At 42.0% G+C, this 20911-nt stretch overlaps 1 long non-coding RNA gene across 1 annotated transcript in view; it reads left to right on the forward strand.

The window, feature by feature from the left end:
- The first annotated feature begins 322 nt into the window (after positions 1 to 322).
- Positions 323 to 20911, forward strand: part of LOC105484119 (uncharacterized) — a 43856-nt gene continuing 23267 nt past the window's right edge. The window contains exons 1-3 of the long non-coding RNA XR_988766.2: positions 323 to 561; positions 796 to 941; positions 1335 to 1508. This is a non-coding gene — a long non-coding RNA (uncharacterized lncRNA). The remainder of the gene's footprint in view (positions 562 to 795; positions 942 to 1334; positions 1509 to 20911) is intronic.

A 20911-nucleotide genomic window follows, 5' to 3' on the forward strand; every position in this document is an offset into this window, starting at 1 on the left:
AACGTCCTTGAAGTCCCCAGCAGCAGACTTTCCAAAGATGAGACCATACCCGCAGCTCCCGCCTGGCAGGGTGTTTGCAAGGAGACCTTATCTCTCCTCCCATCAAGGGGTGTGGGAACAGAGAACCAAAACCATGTTTTCTACCAAATGGAACACAGAGAGCGTAGAATTGTAGTGTAGAGCACTCTGGCACGCTCCCTCCAGCTTGTATCCCTGTGATGCTATTAAACAAGAAACAGAAAACAAAATCAAAAAGGAAATCAGCCTGCACCTGTTTCCCAGGCTGCACCTGTTTCGTCTCCGTGCGTGTGTCTGGTGTGTGTCGGTAGGCACGCACAGTTGCCCATGCTGTTTGTCAAGCACGTAACATCTGTGGCTTTCCGCTTTTGACTTTGTATCATTCACCCACACACTTGACAAACGTTTATTGAGAGCTTCTCTACGCCTATCACTGGGGATTTAGGATTAAATGACTACCTACTGTTTTTTCACACATCGGGCTGTAATTTATATCATCATGGCTTTGAAATTGCTTTTTGAGTTAAATACAAACGGAACCAGGTGTGTCTCTCCTTGTCTTTCTAGAACTTCTAGCTCCAAAGACTTTATGGTAGCTGATACTACGATCTGTGGTATCAAACCATAAACCATTAAAACTATGGGGAAAGGAAAAGAAATATACCATGAACCCAGCGTAATAGAATTAGTCTAACTATACATGTAGCTCTGCTGTTTCAGGCAAGATAAAAACAAAGCACAACAGTGAATTAGTCATTCCTATTGCTTTAATTACAGCAGCACAGCTTCTGCCTGAAGAAGGTGGAGGTTGGACCTCACCAGGTGGGAGCAGTTGAGGGTGAATCCGAGGCGAGGAGGTGAAGGCAGCGTGGAGGCCGGCGTCCACTCTGCCAAGGGGCTCGGCTGTGAAGAGGACAGAGAGGGTGTGTTGTGGTGACGATGGGTGGTCAGGTGGGGGACACTCTTTGGCTGCAGATGGGAAGACTCTGTAGAGAGGTAGAAATTGAGAATTTAGAGGGAGGGGGCTGAAGAATGGTGCAGGGCCTACTGAGGAGGCCTGGGGCTGAGGCCTGGAATGCCCCCGGGACTGGCCTTCAAAGAGATGAGTCACAGTATTTCCGCCTTGTGACAAGGGGAAGAAAAAGGAGGTTTGTGGGTTTGGAAGGGTAGAAAACCAGCGCTTCCTGGCTGGCAGTTTCTGTTTTTTCAGTTTAAAGTATGAGAGGAGATGGGAGTGTGGGAGAGGGGGTTGGAGGTTTGAAAGAAATGGAAACAGTGCTGATATCCTTGTGGGACCTGCTGATTGTCTTTTCCAGGTCAGACTGCTGCACATCTGACTCTACGGGCAGACGGAAGGAAAAAGATGGGTCCCAACAAGAGCCTCCCCAGGGCCTTTGCCCAGGCTTCAGAGCAGGCCCCTGATCCCATAAACACCTGCCTACTACACTCGTGGAGATTTGGCCTTCAGGCTCCCCTGCACCTGCTTTTCTGTGAGTGGTGATTAGTGGAGACTTAGAGACAGGCGGGAAGCTCAGCTCATGGGGCTACTTGGGAGATTCTGCAGGGTGGAGCAGTTGTTGGGAGGGGAGAGGTTGTTGTCTGAGTAGGAGACCTAAGGAGGAGAGGGAACAAGAGCCAGCCCATTCTGGAGGCTGCCCTCCTGATTCCGCCTGTGATCTGATTGAAGGTGATCTGATCCTTGGGAGTAAATTTAAAATATGCCGAGTCTTAGGGACCTTTTAAAGAGACTCTTTAGCACCAGCTGAGATCATTTTTCAATGAAAACCAAAAGCGCTATTGAGGAAAACACAACCAGCAAATAACATGTTGGCAAGGATGGGGAGAAATTTGAACCCTTGTGCATTGCTGGGATGAATGTAAAACGGTGCGGCTGCTGTAGAAATGGTGCAGTGTGGCCAGGCGCAGTGGCTCACGCCTGTAATCCCAGCACTTTGGGAGGTTGAGGCGGGCGGATCACCTGAGGTCAGGAGTTCAAGACCAGCCTGGCCAACATGGTGAAACCCCGTCTCTACTGAAAATACAAAAAGTAGCTGGGGGTGGTGGCGCGTGACTGCAATCCCAGATACTTGGGAGGCTGAGGCAGGAGAATTGCTTGAACCTGGGAGGCGGAGGTTGCAGCAAGCGAGTTCTCACTACTGCACTCCAGCCTGGCAACAGAGTGAGACTCTGCCTTAAAAAGAAAAAATGGTGTAGTGATTCCTCAAAAGATGAAACATAGATTTACCATGTTATCCAGCAATTCCCTCTCTGGTTATTTACCCAAAATAAGCAAAAAGCAAGGACTTCAACAGATATTTGTACACTTAGGTCCATAGAAGATTTTATTTACAATAGCCAAAAGGCAGAAACAACCCAAACGTGCAGTGATTGATGAATGGACAAATAGAACGTGATATATACTTAGTGTGGAACATTATTCAGCTTTTAAGGGGAAGAAACTTCTGATGCATGCTACAACCTGAATGAAGCTTGAGGACACGCTAAGAGAAATAAATTAGTCATAATAAGATAAATATTCTATGATTTCACTTATATGATGTACCTAGAGCAGTCAAATTCAAGTGAAATTCTTCTGAATTTGACTATAGAAGGTAGAACAGTGGTTAACAGGGCCTGAGAATAGAGACACAACATACCAAAATCTCTGGGATGCAACTAACACAGTGATAAGAGGAAAGTTTATAGCAGGAAACACCTGTATCAAGAAGGTTAGAAAAATGTCAGATTAACAACTTAATATTGCACCTAGAGAAACAAGAACAGACTGAACCCAAAGCTAGCAGAAGAAAAGAAATAACCAAAATCAGAGCATATCTGGACGAAATTGAGACCCCAAAATCCGTACAAAGACTCACTACAAACAAAAGCTTGTTCTTTGAAGAAATCAACAAGATTGATAGACCATTAGGTGGATTAACAAAGGTAAAGAGAGAAACCCCAAATAAGCACAATCAGAAATGACAAAGGTGATGTTACAACTAATCCCACAGAAATATAAAAAATCCTCAGACTATTATGAACGCCTCTATTTTCTTTCTTTCTTTCTTTCTTTTTTTTTTTTTTTTTTTGCAGTTGTGTGTTTATTGCTGTGCTATTCACACTAGCAAAGACGTGGAATCAACCCAGGTACCCAGCAATGGTAGACTGGATGAAGAAAATGTGGTACATATACACCCCGGAATACTATACAGCCACAAAAAAGAATAGAATCATGTCCTTTGCAGCAACATGAATGGAGCTGGAGGCGATAACCCTAAGCAAATTCATGCAGGAACAGAAAGCAGTTACATACACCATGTTTTCACTTATAAGTGGGAGGTAAACACTGAACACACATAGACATAAATATGGGAACAGTAGAGACTGTGGACTCTGAGAGGGTAGCAGGGGGGTGGGTTCAAAAACTACCTGTCGATGGCTATACTCACTATCAGGGTGATGGGATTGCAATATTCCCATGTGACAAATCTGCACATGTACCCTCTTTATCTAAAATAAAAGTTTAAATTTAAAAAACAAGTATAGTGGAAAAAATAACATAAATACACTTCCAAATATTTAAACAGGAAAAAAAATTTGTATCACATGACATATATGCAATAAATAACAACTAATGGAAAAATAAAATCATATTTAAAATACTAAGGTTGGCCACATTTAAAATAAATTAAATTTATCTCTTATTTAGACTCCTGTCACTCCAACAAGTGAAGTCAGCCAAATGGACCATGATGATTTCTCTCAGGGTAGTCCTGTGCGGCACTGATGCTTCTGTGTTTCCTGCTGCTCGTGAACTATTGAGACTCTGCCACCATTCACTGATTCACACAATTTCTTTCCTTTTGCAGATCCTTGCATTCTTTAATTTCAATCACAAATGTCATCTCCTTTTCTTTTTGCTATTATTCATCTTGAGAAATTGCCATAGTATTTGTATCATATTAAGAACCTATTAAATCTCTTTGGTCTCTTGTAGCTCAGATTAGCAACTATGAAGCTACTTAGTAAAATCCTCTATAGTCCTTATTATTTAAAGCATATAATGGAGTTAACAAAAAAAAAGCTGCTTTTTAAAAAAATTATACTTTAAGTTCTAGGGTACATGTGCACAATGTGCAGGTTTGTTACATATGTATGCATGTACCACGTTGGTGTGCTGCACCCATTAACTCGTCATTTACATTAGGTATATCTCCTAATGCTATCCCTCTCCCCTCCCCCCTCCCCACAATAGGACCTGGTGTGTGATGTTCCCCTTCCTGTGTCCAAGTGATCTCATTGTTCAGTTCCCACCTATGAGTGAGAACATGTGGTATTTGGTTTTCTGTTCTTGCCATAGTTTGCTGAGAATGATGGTCTCCAGCTGCATCCATGTCCCCACAAAGGACACGAACTCATCCTTTTTTATGGCTGCATAGTATTCCATGGTGTATATGTGCCACATTTTCTCAATCCAGTCCATCACTGATGGACATTTGGGTTGAGTCCAAGTCCTTGCTATTGTGAATAGTGCCACAATAAACACATGTGTGCATGTGTCTTTATAGCAGCATGACTTATAATCCTTTGGGTATATCCCCCAGTAATGGGATGGCTGGGTCAAATGGTATTTCTAGTTCTAGACCCTTGAGGAATCGCCACACTGTTTTCCACAATGGTTGAACTAGTTTACAGTCCCACCAACAGTATAAAAGTGTTCCTATTTCTCCACATCCTCTCCAGCACCTGTTGTTTCCTGATTTTTTAATGATTGCCATTCTAACTGGTGTGAAATGGTATCTCATTGTGGTTTTGATTTGCATTTCTCTGATGGCCAGTGATGATGAGCATTTTTTCATGTGTCTGTTGGCTGTATGAATGTCTTCTTTTGAGAAGTGTCTGTTCATATCCTTTGCCCACTTTTTGATGGGGTTGTTTGTTTTTTTCTTGTAAATTTGATTGAGTTCTTTATAGGTTCTGGATATTAGCCCTTTGTCAGATGAGTAGGTTGCAAAAATCTTTTCCCATTCTATAGGTTGCCTGTTCACTCTGATGATAGTTTCTTTTGCTATACAGAAGTTCTTTAATTTAATTAGATCCCATTTGTCAATTTTGGCTTTTGTTGCTCTTGCTTTTGGTGTTTTAGACATGAAGTCCTTGCCCATGCCTGTGCTCTGAATGGTATTACCTAGGTTTTCCTCTAGGGTTTTTATGGTTTTGGGTCTAACATTTAAGTCTCTAATCCATCTTGAATTAATTTTCCTATAAGGAGTAAGGAAAGGATCCAGTTTCAACTTTCTACTTATGGCTAGCCAATTTTCCCAGCACCATTTATTAAATAGGGAATTCTTTCCCCATTTCTTGTTTTTGTCAGGTTTGTCAAAGATCAGATGGCTGTAGATGTGTGGTATTATTATTTCTGAGGACTCTGTTCTGTTCCATTGGTCTATATCTCTGTTTTGATACCAGTACCATGCTGTTTTGGTTACTGTAGCCTTGTAGTGTAGTTTGAAGTCAGGTAGCGTGATGCCTCCCGCTTTGTTCTTTTTGCTTAGGATTGTCTTGGCAATGTGGGGTCTTTTTTGGTTCCATATGAACTTTAAAGCAGTTTTTTCCAATTCTGTGAAGAAAGTCATTGGTAGCTTGATGGGGATGGCATTGAATGTATAAATTACCATGGGCAGTATGGCCATTTTCATGATATTGATTCTTCCTATCCATGAGCATGGAATTTTCTTCCATTTGTTTGTGTCTTCTTTTATTTCACTGAGGAGTGGTTTGTAGTTATCCTTGAAGAGGTCCTTTACATCCCTTGTAAGTTGGATTCCTAGGTATTTTATTCTCTTTGAAGCTATTGTGAATGGGAGTTCATTCATGATTTGGCTCTCTGTTTGTCTGTTACTGGTGTATAAGAATGCTTGTGATTTTTGCACATTGATTTTGTATCCTGAGACTTTGCTGAAGTTGCTTATCAGCTTAAGGAGATTTTGGGCTGAGACAATGGGGTTTTCTAAATATACAATCATGTCATCTGCAAACAGGGACAATTTGACTTCTTCTTTTCCTAACTGAATACCCTTTATTTCTTTCTCTTACCTGATTGCTCTAGCCAGAACTTCCAACACTATGTTGAATAGGAGTGGTGAGAGAGGGCATCCCTGTCTTGTGCCAGTTTTCGAAGGGAATGCTTCCAGTTTTTGCCCATTCAGTATGATATTGGCTGTGGGTTTGTCATAAATAGCTCTTATTATTTTGAGATATGTTCCATCAATACCGAATTTATTGAGAGTTTTTAGCATGAAGGGCTGTTGAATTTTGTCGAAGGCCTTTTCTGCATCTATTGAGATAATCATGTGGTTTTTGTCTTTGGTTCTGTTTATATGCTGGATTACATTTATTGATTTGCATATGTTGAACCAGCCTTGCATCCCAGGGATCATGGCTGATCCCTGATCATGGTGGATAAGGTTTTTGATGTGCTGCTGGATTCGGTTTGCCAGTATTTTATTGAGGATTTTTGCATCGATGTTCATCAGGGATATTGGTCTAAAATTCTCTTTTTTTGTTGTATCTCTGTCAGGCTTTGGTATCACGATGATGTTGGCCTCGTGAAATGAGTTAGGGAGGATTCCCTCTTGGTCTATTGATTGGAATAGTTTCAGAAGGAATGGTACCAACTCCTCTTTGTACCTCTGGTAGAATTCGGCTGTGAATCTGGCTGGTCCTGGACTTTTTTTAGTTGGTAGGCTATTAATTTTTGCCTCAATTTCAGAGTCTGCTATTGGTCTGTTCAGGGATTCAACTTCTTCCTGGTTTAGTCTTGGGAGAGTGTAAGCGTCCAGGAAATTATCCATTTCTTCTAGGTTTTCTAGTTTATTTGCATAGAGGGAACACCTCTATTTACTATACGCAAAGTAGAAAATTTAGAGGAAGTGGAAAAATTCCTGGAAATACATAACCTCCCAAAATTTCATTAGGAAGAAATCAAAACGCTTCACAGACCAATGCCAAGTTCTGAAATTGAGTCAGAAAAAACTTACCAAACAAAAAAGCCTCTGACCTAATGGATTCATAGCTGAATTTTAGCAGACATACAAGAAAAGTAGGTACCAATCCTGTTGAAACTATTCCAAAAAATTGAGAAGAGACCCCTTCCTAACTCATTCTGTGAAGCCAGCATGATCCTGATACCCAAATCTGGCAAAGATCACAACAAAGAAAGAAAACTACAGGCCAATATTTTTGATGAACATAGGCACAAAAATCCTCAACAAAATACTAGCAAATCAAATCCAGCAGCACATCAAAAGGTTAATTCACCATGATCAGTGGCCTTTGTTCCTGGGAGGTAAGGCTGTTTCAACATATGCAAATCAATAAATGTAATTCACTACATAAACAATTAAAAACAAAAACCATATGATCATCTCAATAGACACAGGAAATGCCGTGGGTAAAATTCAACGTACTTTCATGATAAAAACCCTCACCAAACTAGGCATTGAAGGAACGTACCTCAAAATAATAAGAGCCATCTATGACGAACGCACAACCAACATTATACTAAATGAAAAAAAGCTGGAAGCATTCCCCTTAGAAACTGATGTAAGACAAGGATGTCCACTCTCACCACTCCTATTCAACATAGTACTGAAAGTCCCAGACAGAGCAATCAGGCAAGAGAAAGAGATAAATGGCATCCTAATAGGAAGAGAAGATGTGAAATTATCTCTCTTCACTGATGATATGATTCTATACCTAGAAAACCCTAAAGACACCGCCAAAAGGCTCCCAGAGCTGATAAATAACTTCAGTAAAATTTCAGGGTACAAAATCAATGTACAAAAATCAGTAGCATTTCTTTCTTTTTTTAGATGGACTGTTGTTCTCTCACCAGGCTGGAGTGCGGTGGCACCATCTCGGCTCACTGCAACCTCTGCCTCCCAGGTTCAAGTGATTCTCCTGCCTCAGCCTCCCGAGTAGCTGGGATTACCGATGTGCGCCCAAGCTGATTTTTCTATTTTTAGTAGAGACCGGGTTTCACCATGTTGGCCAGGATGGTCTTGATCTCTTGACCTTGTGATCCGCCCACCTCAGCCTCCCAAAGTGCTGGGGTTACAGGCATGAGCCACCGCGCCTGGCCTAATCGGTAGCATTTCTTTTAATCTTTGTTTTTTTTTTTTTTTTGAGATGGAGTCTTGCTCTGTCACCCAGGCTGGAGTGCAGTGGCGCGATCTCAACTCACTGCAAGCTCCGCCTCCTGGGTTCACGCCATTCTCCTGCCTCAGCCTCCTAAGTAGCTGGGACTAGAGGCGCCTGCCACCATGCCCAGCTAATTTTTTGTATTTTTAGTAGAGACAGGGTTTCACCGTATTGGCCAGGATAGTCTCGATCTCCTGACCTCGTGATCTGCCCGCTTCGGCCTCCCAAAGTGCTGGGATTACAGGAGTGAGCCACCGTGCCGGGCTCCTAATCAGTAGCATTTCTATACACCAATAACATTCAAGCTGAGGGCCAAATCAAGAATGCAGTCCCATTTGTAATACACACACACACACACACACACAAACACAAACCCACCTTGGAATACATCTAACCAAGGAGGTGAAAGCTCTTTACAAAGAGAACTACAAAACACTGCTAGAAGAAATCACAGGTAACACAAACAAATGGAAAAATATCCCATGCTCATGAATTGGAAAAATCAATATTGTTAAAATGACCATACTGCCCAAAGCTGTCAAACCACCACCATTTTTCACAGAATTATGAAAAGCTATGCTACAATTCTTATGGAACCAAAAAGGAGCCCAAATAGCCAAAGCAATTTTAAGCAAAAAGAACAAAGCTAGAGGCATCATACTACCAGTCTGTCACCAAAACAGTATGGTACTCATAGAAAAATAGATACCCAGACCACTGGAACAGGATAGAGAACCCCTATGCCCCAAAGCCACACACCTACAACCATCTGATCTTCAACAAAGTTGACAACAACAACCAAAGAGGAAAGGACTCTTCACTCAATAAGTTATGCTGGGATAACTGGTTAGCTATATGCAGAGGAGTGAAACTGGACTCCTACATCACATACAAAAATCACATAACATACAAAATTACATCATGAGGCAGGCGGATCACAGGTCAGGAGTTCGAGACCACGGTGAAACCCCGTCTCTACTAAAAATGCAAAAAATTAGCTGGGTGCGGTGGTGGGCGCCTGTAGTCCCAGCTACTTGGGAGGCTGAGGCAGGAGAATGGCAGGAACCTGGGAGGCAGAGCTTGCAGTGAGCTGAGATCGCGCCACTGCACTCCAACCAGGGGGACAGAGTGAGACTCCATCTCAAAAAAAAAAAAAAAAATTACATCACATACAAAAATTAACTCAAGATGGATTAAAGACTTAAATGTAAGAGCTAAAACTATAAAAATCATAGAAGAAAAACTGGGATACACCATTCTGGACACCAGCCTTAGCAAATAATTTATGACTAAGCTCACAAAAGCAATTGTAACAAAGTCAAAAATGGACAAGTGGGGCCTAATTAAAGAGCTTCTGCTCAGCAAAATAAACTGTCAACACACAGACAACCTACAGAATGAAAGAAAACATTTGCAAACTATGCAACCAACAAAGGTCTAATATCCAGAATCTAAAAGGAACTTAACAAATCAATGAGCAAAAATATCGCCAATAAAAAGTGGGCAAAGGACGTGAACAGATGCTTCTTAAAAGAAGACATATATGCAGCCAACAAATATATGAAAAAAAGAATCAACATCACTAATCGTTAGAGAAATCCAAATTAAAACCACAAGGAGATACTATCCCACACCAGTCAGAATGGCTGTTATTAAAAAGACAGAAAATAATAGATGTTAGTGACATTATGGAGAAAAGGGAATCTTTATACACTGTTGGTGGGAATGTAAGTTAGTTCACCCACTGTGGAAAGCAGTTTAGAGATTTCCCAAAGAGCTTGGACTTACCATTGGACCAAGCAATTCCACTACTGAGTGTATACCCAAAGGAAAATAAATCATTCCTCAAAAAAGACACACGTACTCATATGTTTGTTGCAACACTAGTCACAATAGCAAAGACATGGAATCAACGTAGATGCCCACCAACAGTGAACTGGAGAAAGAAAATGTGGTATATACACACCATGAAATACCATGCAGCTGTTAAAAAAAGCAAAATCATATCCTCTGCGGCAACATGGATGCAGCTGGAGGCCATTATCCAGAGTGAATTAATGCAGGAACAGAAAACCAAATATCACATGTCCTCACTTATAAATGGGAGTTTAACATTGAGTACACATGACCATAAAGATGGGAGCAATAAACACTGGGGGCTACTAGAGGGAGGGGGTGGGAGAGGAAGTAAGTGTGGAAAAGCTGCCTATCATGCACTCAGTGCCTGAGTGAAGGGATCATTCATACACCAAACTTTGGTGACCCATAATTTACTCGTGAAACAAACCTGCACATGGATACCCTTAATCTAAAAGTTGAAAAAAAGGGAAAAATTGTTAAATTCATATATTTGTTCCTTCTCTCATTCATGCATTCATTTATCAAGCATAGTTAGTTCCTTATTAGATGTAATGCTCTGCTGGATGATATGTGCATTGCAAATGTGAATAAGGCTTGATTCCTCACCTTTAGGAAGAGGAGAGGTAAGATCTACAAATGTAATTATAATACAGTTGGGCTGTGTGGTGTCCAGAGGTGGACAGCCTAATTTATTACAGGCTGAAACAGAGAGAGAGGAAGAACTGCATCATGGGAACACAAACACTTCTTGCTTAGGTTGGCTGTAGAGATATGAAACTGAGAGCCCGTGATGGATCTAAAACTTGAGCAGGCTTCTTGGATGTGCTTAGAATTCTTGGCAACTTCTCTTCCTTTCTGACCCTGAACTCTCTTTGCCTTTCTTTTCCTCCTAAGGTGCTGTCAGAGTTCTCCTGGTCTTAGATTCCACTGGTCCCCTGAGAGTCAAAGGAGATGACTGCAGCGGCAGTGACTGCACTGATCTCTGTACTGTACTCTGTGGCCAGTGACAAATCTGGCTACTACATTGGGGCAGCAGCTGTGGTTTGGTTTAATTGCCATGTATGAAGTGGTGGGGTACCATATGCCTTGGACCCCCACCCATGAAGATTCCCAGTGCCCTGGCAAAATCACCTATCCTTGCTTGATGGAGTATTTTGAAAAAAATTTTGGCAATCCCGTAACGGGAATTTGATACTTCTTTCTCTTCATAGTCCTATTCTTCCTTATGGAATTCATGGCTTAGCTTTGGCATAAGCAAGGTGAACAGGAATGAGTGGACCTGGGAGCAGGTGAAGTGGAGAAGGGCTACATGGTGGGAATCCAGGAACACACCACCTCCCCAAAGAAAGTCATCCTGAACTTCCACCAGAGAAGATGCTTTTGCTTTTCTACCCTCTGTACTTTCTCCTGCAGGTTGGCACCCAGCATGTGTTTCTGTCCCTTCTCCTGTTTCAGTGCCTGCCTGTGGTAGGCAAAACCAATAACCACTATAGCACCGATGGCTGCCCTGGCCCTTCTGTCTGCCTGAGGTGAGCAACCCTGGAGAAGCAGATATCCATCCACACCCTCATCACCTTGTCCTGCATGGCCATCCTCTTTATGACGCATTCAGGGGCCTTTTGAGTTCTAAGTTTTGGATGATTGAAATTTGGGAGGGACAACACCTTTCTTACTTAAAGTCTTTTCTCCCTCACACAATGCTTGTGTTCCTCTAAGTATTGTGTCTGGGGCAGGGCTTCCTCCTGCTAACCTTCTTTGGTTTTTCTCCTTTAAAAAATAAACATTTGCTGGGCCGGGCACGGTGGCTCAAGCCTGTAATCCCAGCACTTTGGGAGGCCGAGGCGGGTGGGTCACGAGGTCAGGAGATCGAGACCATCCTGGCTAACACGGTGAAACCCCATCTCTACTAAAAAATACAAAAAACTAGCTGGGCGAGGTGGCGGGCGCCTGTAGTCCCAGCTACTTGGGAGGCTGAGGCAGGAGAATGGTGTAAACCCGGGAGGCGGAGCTTGCAGTGAGCTGAGATCCGGCCACTGCACTCCAGCCCGGGCAACAGAGCGAGACTCCGTCCCAAAAAAAAAAAAATAAATAAAATAAAATAAACATTTGCTGTTCTATTAAGAGTTTTCTATGTCTACAGCCAGACTAAGGCTGTCTGACTACTGGTGGTGGTACGCAGTTGAGAACCCTGCAGAGCTCTTTCATGTAGGCTATCCAATTTGATTCTCACCCGAAGCCTGTGACTCTGAGCTTTCTTCCAGTATCTCCAAATTCAGAACAGTCTTTATAGTCCTGGAACAAAGAGCTTTAGATGGATTTGCTTGTATTCTAGCCTCTCTAGCATTGGTTTTAAATACAGAGAAGACCATTATCTCCCAGAGGAAAATTCTCAGCTGCACTTTCAGGGTAGGATCACCCTGCTTCTTCCTCTTGGAATTAATTCCCCAAACTCTTAGGAGTGCCCTCAGCCTTGATGCCTCACTTGAGTTGCCGGTGAGGACTACATATACCTAGATGAGTACCACTGGGGAACAGGACACATTTTATAAGAATATTTACTGTACATATTATGGCAATGCTGAAAGTCCCACCCCTTCAACCAAGGGACTCCAGTCTGAAAATTGGCTGAGGTCTGGCAGGGGGTTAGAATGAGCGTCAGTGGAAGCAGCCCACTGGGATTCACCGTACTGAGAATTGTGCCTTTGCTCCCAGACCTGACCCGTCTATCTTGAGATAAGCTGCAGCCTAGCTCAGGTCTACACACAAGTTATTAACCAGTCTTTGGGGCTCCCTGCAAAGTCCTGGTGTTTGCAAGCACAAGGGAGTTTGACTAGGCATGGCAAAAGCACTTTGCATTTAGAGATGGGCAAAGATGGGGATTAGAATGAGGAGGATGTTTCAGAGAAGGTATGGTCTGTCACCTCATCCTGTGTTAGGCATATCACCCTCAAAAGTAGTTTGAGTGACCATGCTGTGCCCAAGGCTTGAGCTCCATCCAGGGGCTAAAGTTGAGATGTAGAGCAGGGGCATCCAGCCTGTGCTGTTCAAGTGAGCATGATGTTCCCAGATCACCTGAGTGAAGAGGAATTTTCCTCTAGTGTAGTCATATACACCTCAAGATGACCCAGTGATTTTTTGCGTCCTGGTGTCCCCATTGTAATCCTCTCCTTTTGCATGCAGACAGAGACTGTGACTTGCTTCTAACTAATAGGGTATGGTAAAAGATGTCACTCCTGTGATCATAGTATGTTATGTGGAAGTCCGTTTGAGTAGGCTAGAGCAAAAGGTTGCCTCTGGCTTTTAGGAAGTAAGTTACTTATTCAGGGATTCCACTTCTTCCTGGTTTAGTCTTGGGAGGGTGTATGTGTCCAGGAATTTATCCATTTCTTCTAGATTTTCTAGTTTATTTGTGTAGAGGTGTTTACAGTATTCTCTGATGGTAGTTTGTATTTCTGTAGGATCGGTGGTGATATCATTTTTTATTGCATCTATTTGATTCTTCTCTCTTTTCTTCTTTATTAGTCTTGCCAGCAGTCTATCAATTTTGTTGATCTTTTCAAAACACCAGCTCCTGGATTCATTGATTTTTTGGAAGGGTTTTTTTGTGTCTCTATCTCCTTCAGTTCTGCTCTGATCTTAGTTATTTCTTGCCTTCTGCTAGCTTTTGAATGTGTTTGCTCTTGCTTCTCTAGTTCTTTTAGTTGTAATGTTAGGGTGTCAGTTTTAGATCTTTCCTGCTTTCTCTTGTGGGCATTTAGTGCTATAAATTTCCCTCTACACACTGCTTTAAATGTGTCCCAGAGATTCTGGTATGTTGTGTCTTTGTTCTCATTGGTTTCAAAGAACATCTTTATTTCTGCCTTCATTTCGCTATGTACCCAGTAGTCATTCAGGAGCAGGTTATTCAGTTTCCATGTAGCTGAGCGATTTTGAGTGAGTTTCTTAATACTGAATTCTAGTTTGATTGCACTGTGGTCTGAGAGACAGTTTGTTATAATTTCTGTGCTTTTACATTTGCTGTGGAGTGCTTAACTTCCAACTATGTGGTCAATTTTGGAATAAGTGCGATGTGGTACTGAGAAGAATGTATATTCTGTTGATTTAGGGTGGAGAGTTCTGTAGATGTCTATTAGGTCCACTCGGTGCAGAGCTGAGTTCAATTCCTGGATATCCTTGTTAACTTTCTGTCTCATTGATCTGTCTAATGATGACAGTGGGGTGTTAAAGTCTCCCATTATTATTGTGTGGGAATCTAAGTCTCTTTGTAGGTCTCTAAGGACTTGCTTTATGAATCTGGGTGCTCCTGTATTGGGTGCATATATATTTAGGATAGTTAGCTTTTTTTGTTGAATTGATCCCTTTACCATTATGTAATGGCCTTCTTCATCTCTTTTGATCCTTGTTGGTTTAAAGTCTGTTTTATCAGAGACTAGGATTGCAACCCCTGGTTTTTTTTTTTTTTTTCTTTTCATTTGCTTGTCAGATCTTCCTCCATCCCTTTATTTTGAGCCTGTGTGTGTCTCTGCATGTGAGATGGGTCTCCTGAATACAGCACACTGATGGGTCTTGACTCTATCCAATTTGCCAGTCTGCATCTTTTAATTGGAGCATTTAACCCATTTACATTTAAGGTTAATATTATTATTTGTGAATTTGATCCTGTCATTCTGATGTTAGCTGGTTATTTTGCTTGTTAGTTGATGCAGTTTCTTCCTAGCATCGATGGTCTTTACAATTTGGCATGTTTTTGCAGTGGCTGGTACCAGTTGTTCCTTTCCGTGTTTAGTACTTCCTTCAAGAGCTCTTGTAAGGCAGGCCTGGTGGTGACAAAATCTCTCAGCATTTGCTTGTCTGTAAAGGATCTTATTTCTCCTTCACTTATGAAGCTTAGTTTGGCTGGATATGAAATTCTGGGTTGAAAATTCTTTTCTTTAAGAATGTTGAATATTAGCCCCCACTCTCTTCTGGCTTGTAGGGTTTCTGCTGAGAGATCTGCTGTTAGTCTGATGGGCTTCCCTTTGTGGGTAACCCAATCTTTCTCTCTGGCTGCCCTTAATATTTTTTCCTTCATTTTAACTTTGGTGAAACTGACAATTATGTGTCTTGGAGTTGCTCTTCTCGAGGAGTATCTTTGTGGCATTCTCTGTGTTTCCTGAATTTGAATGTTGGCCTGTCTTGCTAGGTTGGGCAAGTTCTCCTGGGTAATATCCTGAGGAGTATTTTCCAACTTGGTTCCATTGTTCCCGCCATTTTCAGGTACACCAATCAGACTTGTCTTTTTCAGTCAGATTTGGTCTTTTCACATAGTCCCATGTTTCTTGGAGACTTTGTTCGTTTCTTTTTACTCTTTTTTCTCTAAACTTCTCTTCTCACTTCATTTCATTCATTTGATCTTCAATCACTGATACCCTTTCTTCCACTTGATCGAATCGGCTACTGAAGCTTGTGCATGCATCCCGTAGTTCTCATGCCATGGTTTTCAGCTCATTAAAGTCTTCTCTATGCTGTTTATTCTAGTTAGCCATTTGTCTAATCTTTTTTCAAGGTTTTTAGCTTCTTTGCAATGGGTTCAAACATCCTCCTTTAGCTTGGAGAAGTTTGTTATCACAGATTGTCTGAAGCCTTTTTCTCTGAACTTGTCAAAGTCATTCTCTGTCCAGTTTTGTTCCATTGCTGGGGAGGAGCTGTGTTCCTTTCGAGGAGAAGAGGCACTCTGATTTTTAGAATTTTCAGTTTTTCTGCTCTGGTTTCTCCCTATCTTTGTGGTTTTATCTACCTTTTGTCTTTGATGATGGTGATGTACAGATGGGGTTTTGGTGTGGATGTCCTTTCTGTTTGTTTTCCTTCCAATAGTCAGGACCCTCAGTTGCAGGTCTGTTGGAGTTTGCTGGAGGTCCATTCCAGACCCTGTTTGCTTGGGTATCACCAGTGGAGGCTGCAGAACAGCAAATATTGCAGAACAGCAAATGTTGCAATATTGCTGCCTGATCCTTCCTCTGGAAGCTTCATCTCAGAGGGGCACCCGGCTGTATGAGTTGTCAGTCGGCCCCTACTGGGAGGTGTCTCCCAGTTAGGCTACTCCAGGGTCAGGGACACACTTGAGGAGGCAGTCTGTCCATTCTCAGATCTCAAACTCTGTGCTGGGAGAACCACTACTCTCTTAAAGGCTCAGTTGGAAATGCAGAAATCACCCATCTTCCACATCATTCATGCTGGGGGCTGTAGATTGGAGCTGTTCCTACTTGGCCATCTTGATCAGGCTCTGAAATTGAGGCAATAATTAATATCCTACCAACCAAAAAAAAGTCCAGGACCAGACGGATTCACAGCCTAATTCTACCAGAGGTACAAAGAGGAGCTGGTATCATTCCTTCTGAAACTATTCCAATTAACAGAAAAAGAGGGAATCCTCCCTAACTCATTTTATGAGGCCAGCATCATCCTGATACCAAAACCTGGCAGAGACACAACAAAAAGAGAATTTTAGACCAATATCCCTGATGAACATTGATGCAAAAATCCTCAATAAAATACTGGCAGCACATCAAAAAGCTTATCCACCACAATCAAGTTCGCTTCATCCCTGAGATGCAAGTCTGGTTCAACATACGCAAATCAATAAATGTAATCCATCATTTAAACAGAACCAAAGACAAAAACCACATGATTATCTCAATAGATACAGAAAAGGCCTTCGACAAAATTCAACATCCCTTCATGCTAAAACTCTCAATAAACTAGGTATTGATGGGACGTATCTCAAAATAATAAGAGCTATTTATGACAAATCCCCAACCAATATCATACTGAATAGGCAAAAACTGGAAGCATTCCCTTCGAAAACTGGCGCAAGACAGGGATGCCCTCTCTCACCACTGCTATTCAACATAGTGTTGGAAGTTCTGGCCAGGGCAATCAGGCAGGAGAAAGAAATAAAGGGTATTCAGTTAGGAAAAGAGGAAATCAGATTGTCCCTGTTTGCAGATGACATGATTGTATATTTAGAAAACCCCATTGTCTCAGCCCAAAATCTCCTTAAGCTGATAAGCAACTTCAGCAAAGTCTCAGGATACAAAATCAATGCGCAAAAATCACAAGCATTCCTATACACCAATAACAGACAGAGAGCCAAATCATGAATGAACTCCCATTCACAATAGCTTCAAAGAGAATAAAATACCTAGGAATCCAACTTACAAGGGATGCGAAGGACCTCTTCAAAGAGAACTACAAACCACTGCTCAGTGAAATAAAAGAGGACAAAAACAAATGGAAGAAAATTCCATGCTCATGGATAGGAAGAATCAATATCATGAAAATGGCCATACTGCCCAAGGTAATTTAAAGATTCAATGCCATCCCCATCAAGCTACCAATGACTTTCTTCACAAAATTGGAAAAAACGACTTTAAATTTCATATGGAACCAAAAAAGAGCCCACATTGCCAAGACAATCCTAAGCAAAAAGAACAAAGCTGGAGGCATCACACTACCTGACTTCAAACTATACTACAAGGCTACAGTAACCAAAACAGCATGGTACTGGTACCAAAACAGAGATATAGACCAATAGAACAGAACAGAGGCCTCAGAAATAATACCCCACATCTACAACCATCTGATCTTTGACAAAACTGACAAAAACAAGAAATAGGGAAAGTATTCTCTATTTAATACATGGTGCTGGGAAAACTGGCTGGCCATATGTAGAAAGCTGAAACTGGATCCCTTCCTTACACCTTATACAAAAATTAATTCAAGATGGATTAAAGACTTAAATATTAGACCTAAAACCATAAAAACCCTAGAAGAAAACCTAGGCAATGCCATTGAGGACATAGGCATGGGCAAGGACTTCATGACTAAAACACCAAAAGCAATGACAACAAAAGCCAAAATTGACAAATGGGATCTAATTAAACTAAAGAGCTTCTGTACAGCAAAAGAAACTACCATCAGAGTGAACAGGTGACCTACAGAATGGGAGAAGATTTTTACAATCTATACATCTGACAAAGGGCTGATATCCAGAATCTACAAGAACTTAAAAAATTTTACAAGAAAAAATCAAACAACCCAATCAAAAAGTGGGCGAAAGATATGAACAGACACTTCTCAAAAGAAGAAATTTATGCAGCCAACAGACACATGAAAAAATGCTCATCATCACTGGCCATCAGAGAAATGCAAATCAAAACCACAATGAGATACTATCTCACACCAGTTAGAATGGCAATCATTAAAAAGTCAGGAAACAACCGGTGCTGGAACACTTTTCCACTGTTGGTGGAACTGTAAACTAGTTCAACCATTGTGGAAGACAGTGCAGCGATTCCTCAAGGATCTAGAACTAGAAATGCCATCTGACCCATCCATCCCATTACTGGGTATATACCCAAAGGATTATAAATCATGCTGCTATAAAGACACATGCACACATATGTTTATTGCAGCACTATTCACAATAGCAAAGACTTGGAACCAACCCAAATGTCCGTCAATGATAGACTGGATTAAGAAAATGTGGCACATATACACCATGGAATACTATGCAGCCATAAAAAAGGATGAGTTCATGTCCTTTATAGCAACATGGATGAAGCTGGAAACCATCATTCTGAGCAAACTATTGCAAGGACAGAAAACCAAACACCACATGTTCTCACTCATAGGTGGGAATTGAACAATGAGAACACTTGGACACAGGATGGGGAACATCACACACCAGGGCCTGTTGTGGGGTGGGGGCAGGGGGGAGGGATAGCATTAGTAGATATACCTAATGTAAATGACGAGTTAATTGGTGCAGCACACCAACATGGCACATGTATACATATGCAACAAACCTGCATGTTGTACACTTGTACCTTGGAACTTAAAGTATAATAATAAAAAGGAAGTAAGTTGCCATGTTATGAGAAGGCCAATTCAGGGAGATACATGGCAAGGAATTGCAGGCACCATTTTAGAGCTGAGAGTGGCCCCCAGCTGACAGCCTGTAGGTAAATGGAGACCTTGGTCATAGACGGCAAAGGAATTGATTCTGCCAACAATTTTTTTTTTTTTTTGAGACAGAGTCTTGCTCTTGGCACCCAGGCTGGAGTGCAATAGTGTGGTCAGGTCACTGCAACCTCTGCCTCCCAGGTTTAAGCCATCCTCCTGCCTCAGCCCCCTGAGTAGCTGGGATTACAGGTGCCTGCCACCACGCCCAGCTAATTTTTTGTATTTTTGGTAGAGATGGGGTTTTACCATGTTGGCCAGGCTGGTCTTGAACCCCTGACCTCAAGTGATCCACCTGCCTCGGCCTCCCGAAGTGCTGGGATTACAGGTGTGAGCCACCATGCCCGGCCTCTGCCAACAACTTTAATAAACTTTGAAGTGGATTCTTCCCCAATCAAGTCTCAAGATGAGAATATTACCCAGTATATACCTTCGTTATAGCTTTGTGAGACCACAGGTGAAGGAACCATGATTGGTCTCCCATATCAACTGTGAGATGATATATGTATGTTAATTTAAGTTGCTAAGTTTGTGGAAATTTGTTACACAGCATTAGAAAACTAACACAGGGACTCTGGGGCCCACACAATGGTACAGGAGCCAAGGGAAGCTGAGTGATCTCAGCATTAGGCATCTGTGGAGACATCCTTTTCTTTCCTCCCAGAAAACAATCCTCCTTCACTTCTTGCAGCAGCAAACCCAGCTGTACTGCAAGAGGCCTGAGCAAGTCTTAGCAGACTGTCCAAGACTGAGACTGCTCTGCTGCTGCAGCAACTCCTGCTCCTTCTCTCTAGATAAGAAAATTCTTGCCCAGGCCAGTCCTGCAAAAATACTCATGGTCCTGAATAGATCCATCCTGTTGTACATTTAGGCTCAGCAAGGTGAAACTTGAGGTCCCAGAACAGTTGTACACACAGTTACAAGGGAGCAACCTGCTGGACTTAGACAACCCCAGCAGGCACAAGACTCAGCAGTTAGAGCTGCTTGATGCCACCTTCCACACTCATCCTCCGCTGGGTATCTTTGGGCACTGAGTAACCTACACCACTGTGTGCATGGCCCTTGGAGTCTCCCTTTCGAAATGCAGTTGAGTTTGTGGATAGGCCAGCAGGCACCATGTGGATGAGGGTCTACCCAATGCACACATGGGGTTATGTAAAAGAGGGACTGCCTCTCAGAGATGTGGGACATTTTAGGGGTGAATCAGAACCAAGCGTTGCTGTATACCTAGTGCCTATAAAGTTTTTGATACATAGTAGGGACTTGACAAACACTTTTTGGGCACACAGAGTATAACCACAACTCTCAGATAATCTTGGTGTTTCTAGGGCTTGTAAGTAGTGGTAATACTGTTCTCAGGCATGTTCATTGAGAGTCAGACCCCAAAACTCAACGTCTGGTTTATGTCACAAGTAACCCTTTTATGTCCACTCTCTGGGTCTTATCCTGGTTACAAATAGTGGTTGGGTCTGTGCCATCTTGTTTCAAAGGATAGATGGAGGCTGCCTCAGAGGCTTCAGTTTAACTATAAAGGAAGGAAAGTTTGGACAGAAACAGCAGTCAGTCAGCAGCTGTGTTTGAACAGTTGATTGTCTAGATGAAGATTGTTCCAGGCAGTGACAATGGCAAGGGTCCTGATCCTTACTGAGCTCGTCTATTGGTCAGGGATCAATCAGGCACAGAAACCACAGTAATTTCAATGGTGAGACTTTAATACAAAGACTCATTAACTAGTTACAAGTGGCTGACTACTTAACATGGTAAAAAGAAGACTTAGAGTTGTCCAGAAGTAGCAATTTCAGAAAGCAGCTCTTACCTCTAGGGCTGAGGG

This window comes from Macaca nemestrina, chromosome 10 (genome assembly GCF_043159975.1).
Source record: "Macaca nemestrina isolate mMacNem1 chromosome 10, mMacNem.hap1, whole genome shotgun sequence".
Classification (NCBI taxonomy): Eukaryota; Metazoa; Chordata; class Mammalia; order Primates; family Cercopithecidae; genus Macaca; species Macaca nemestrina.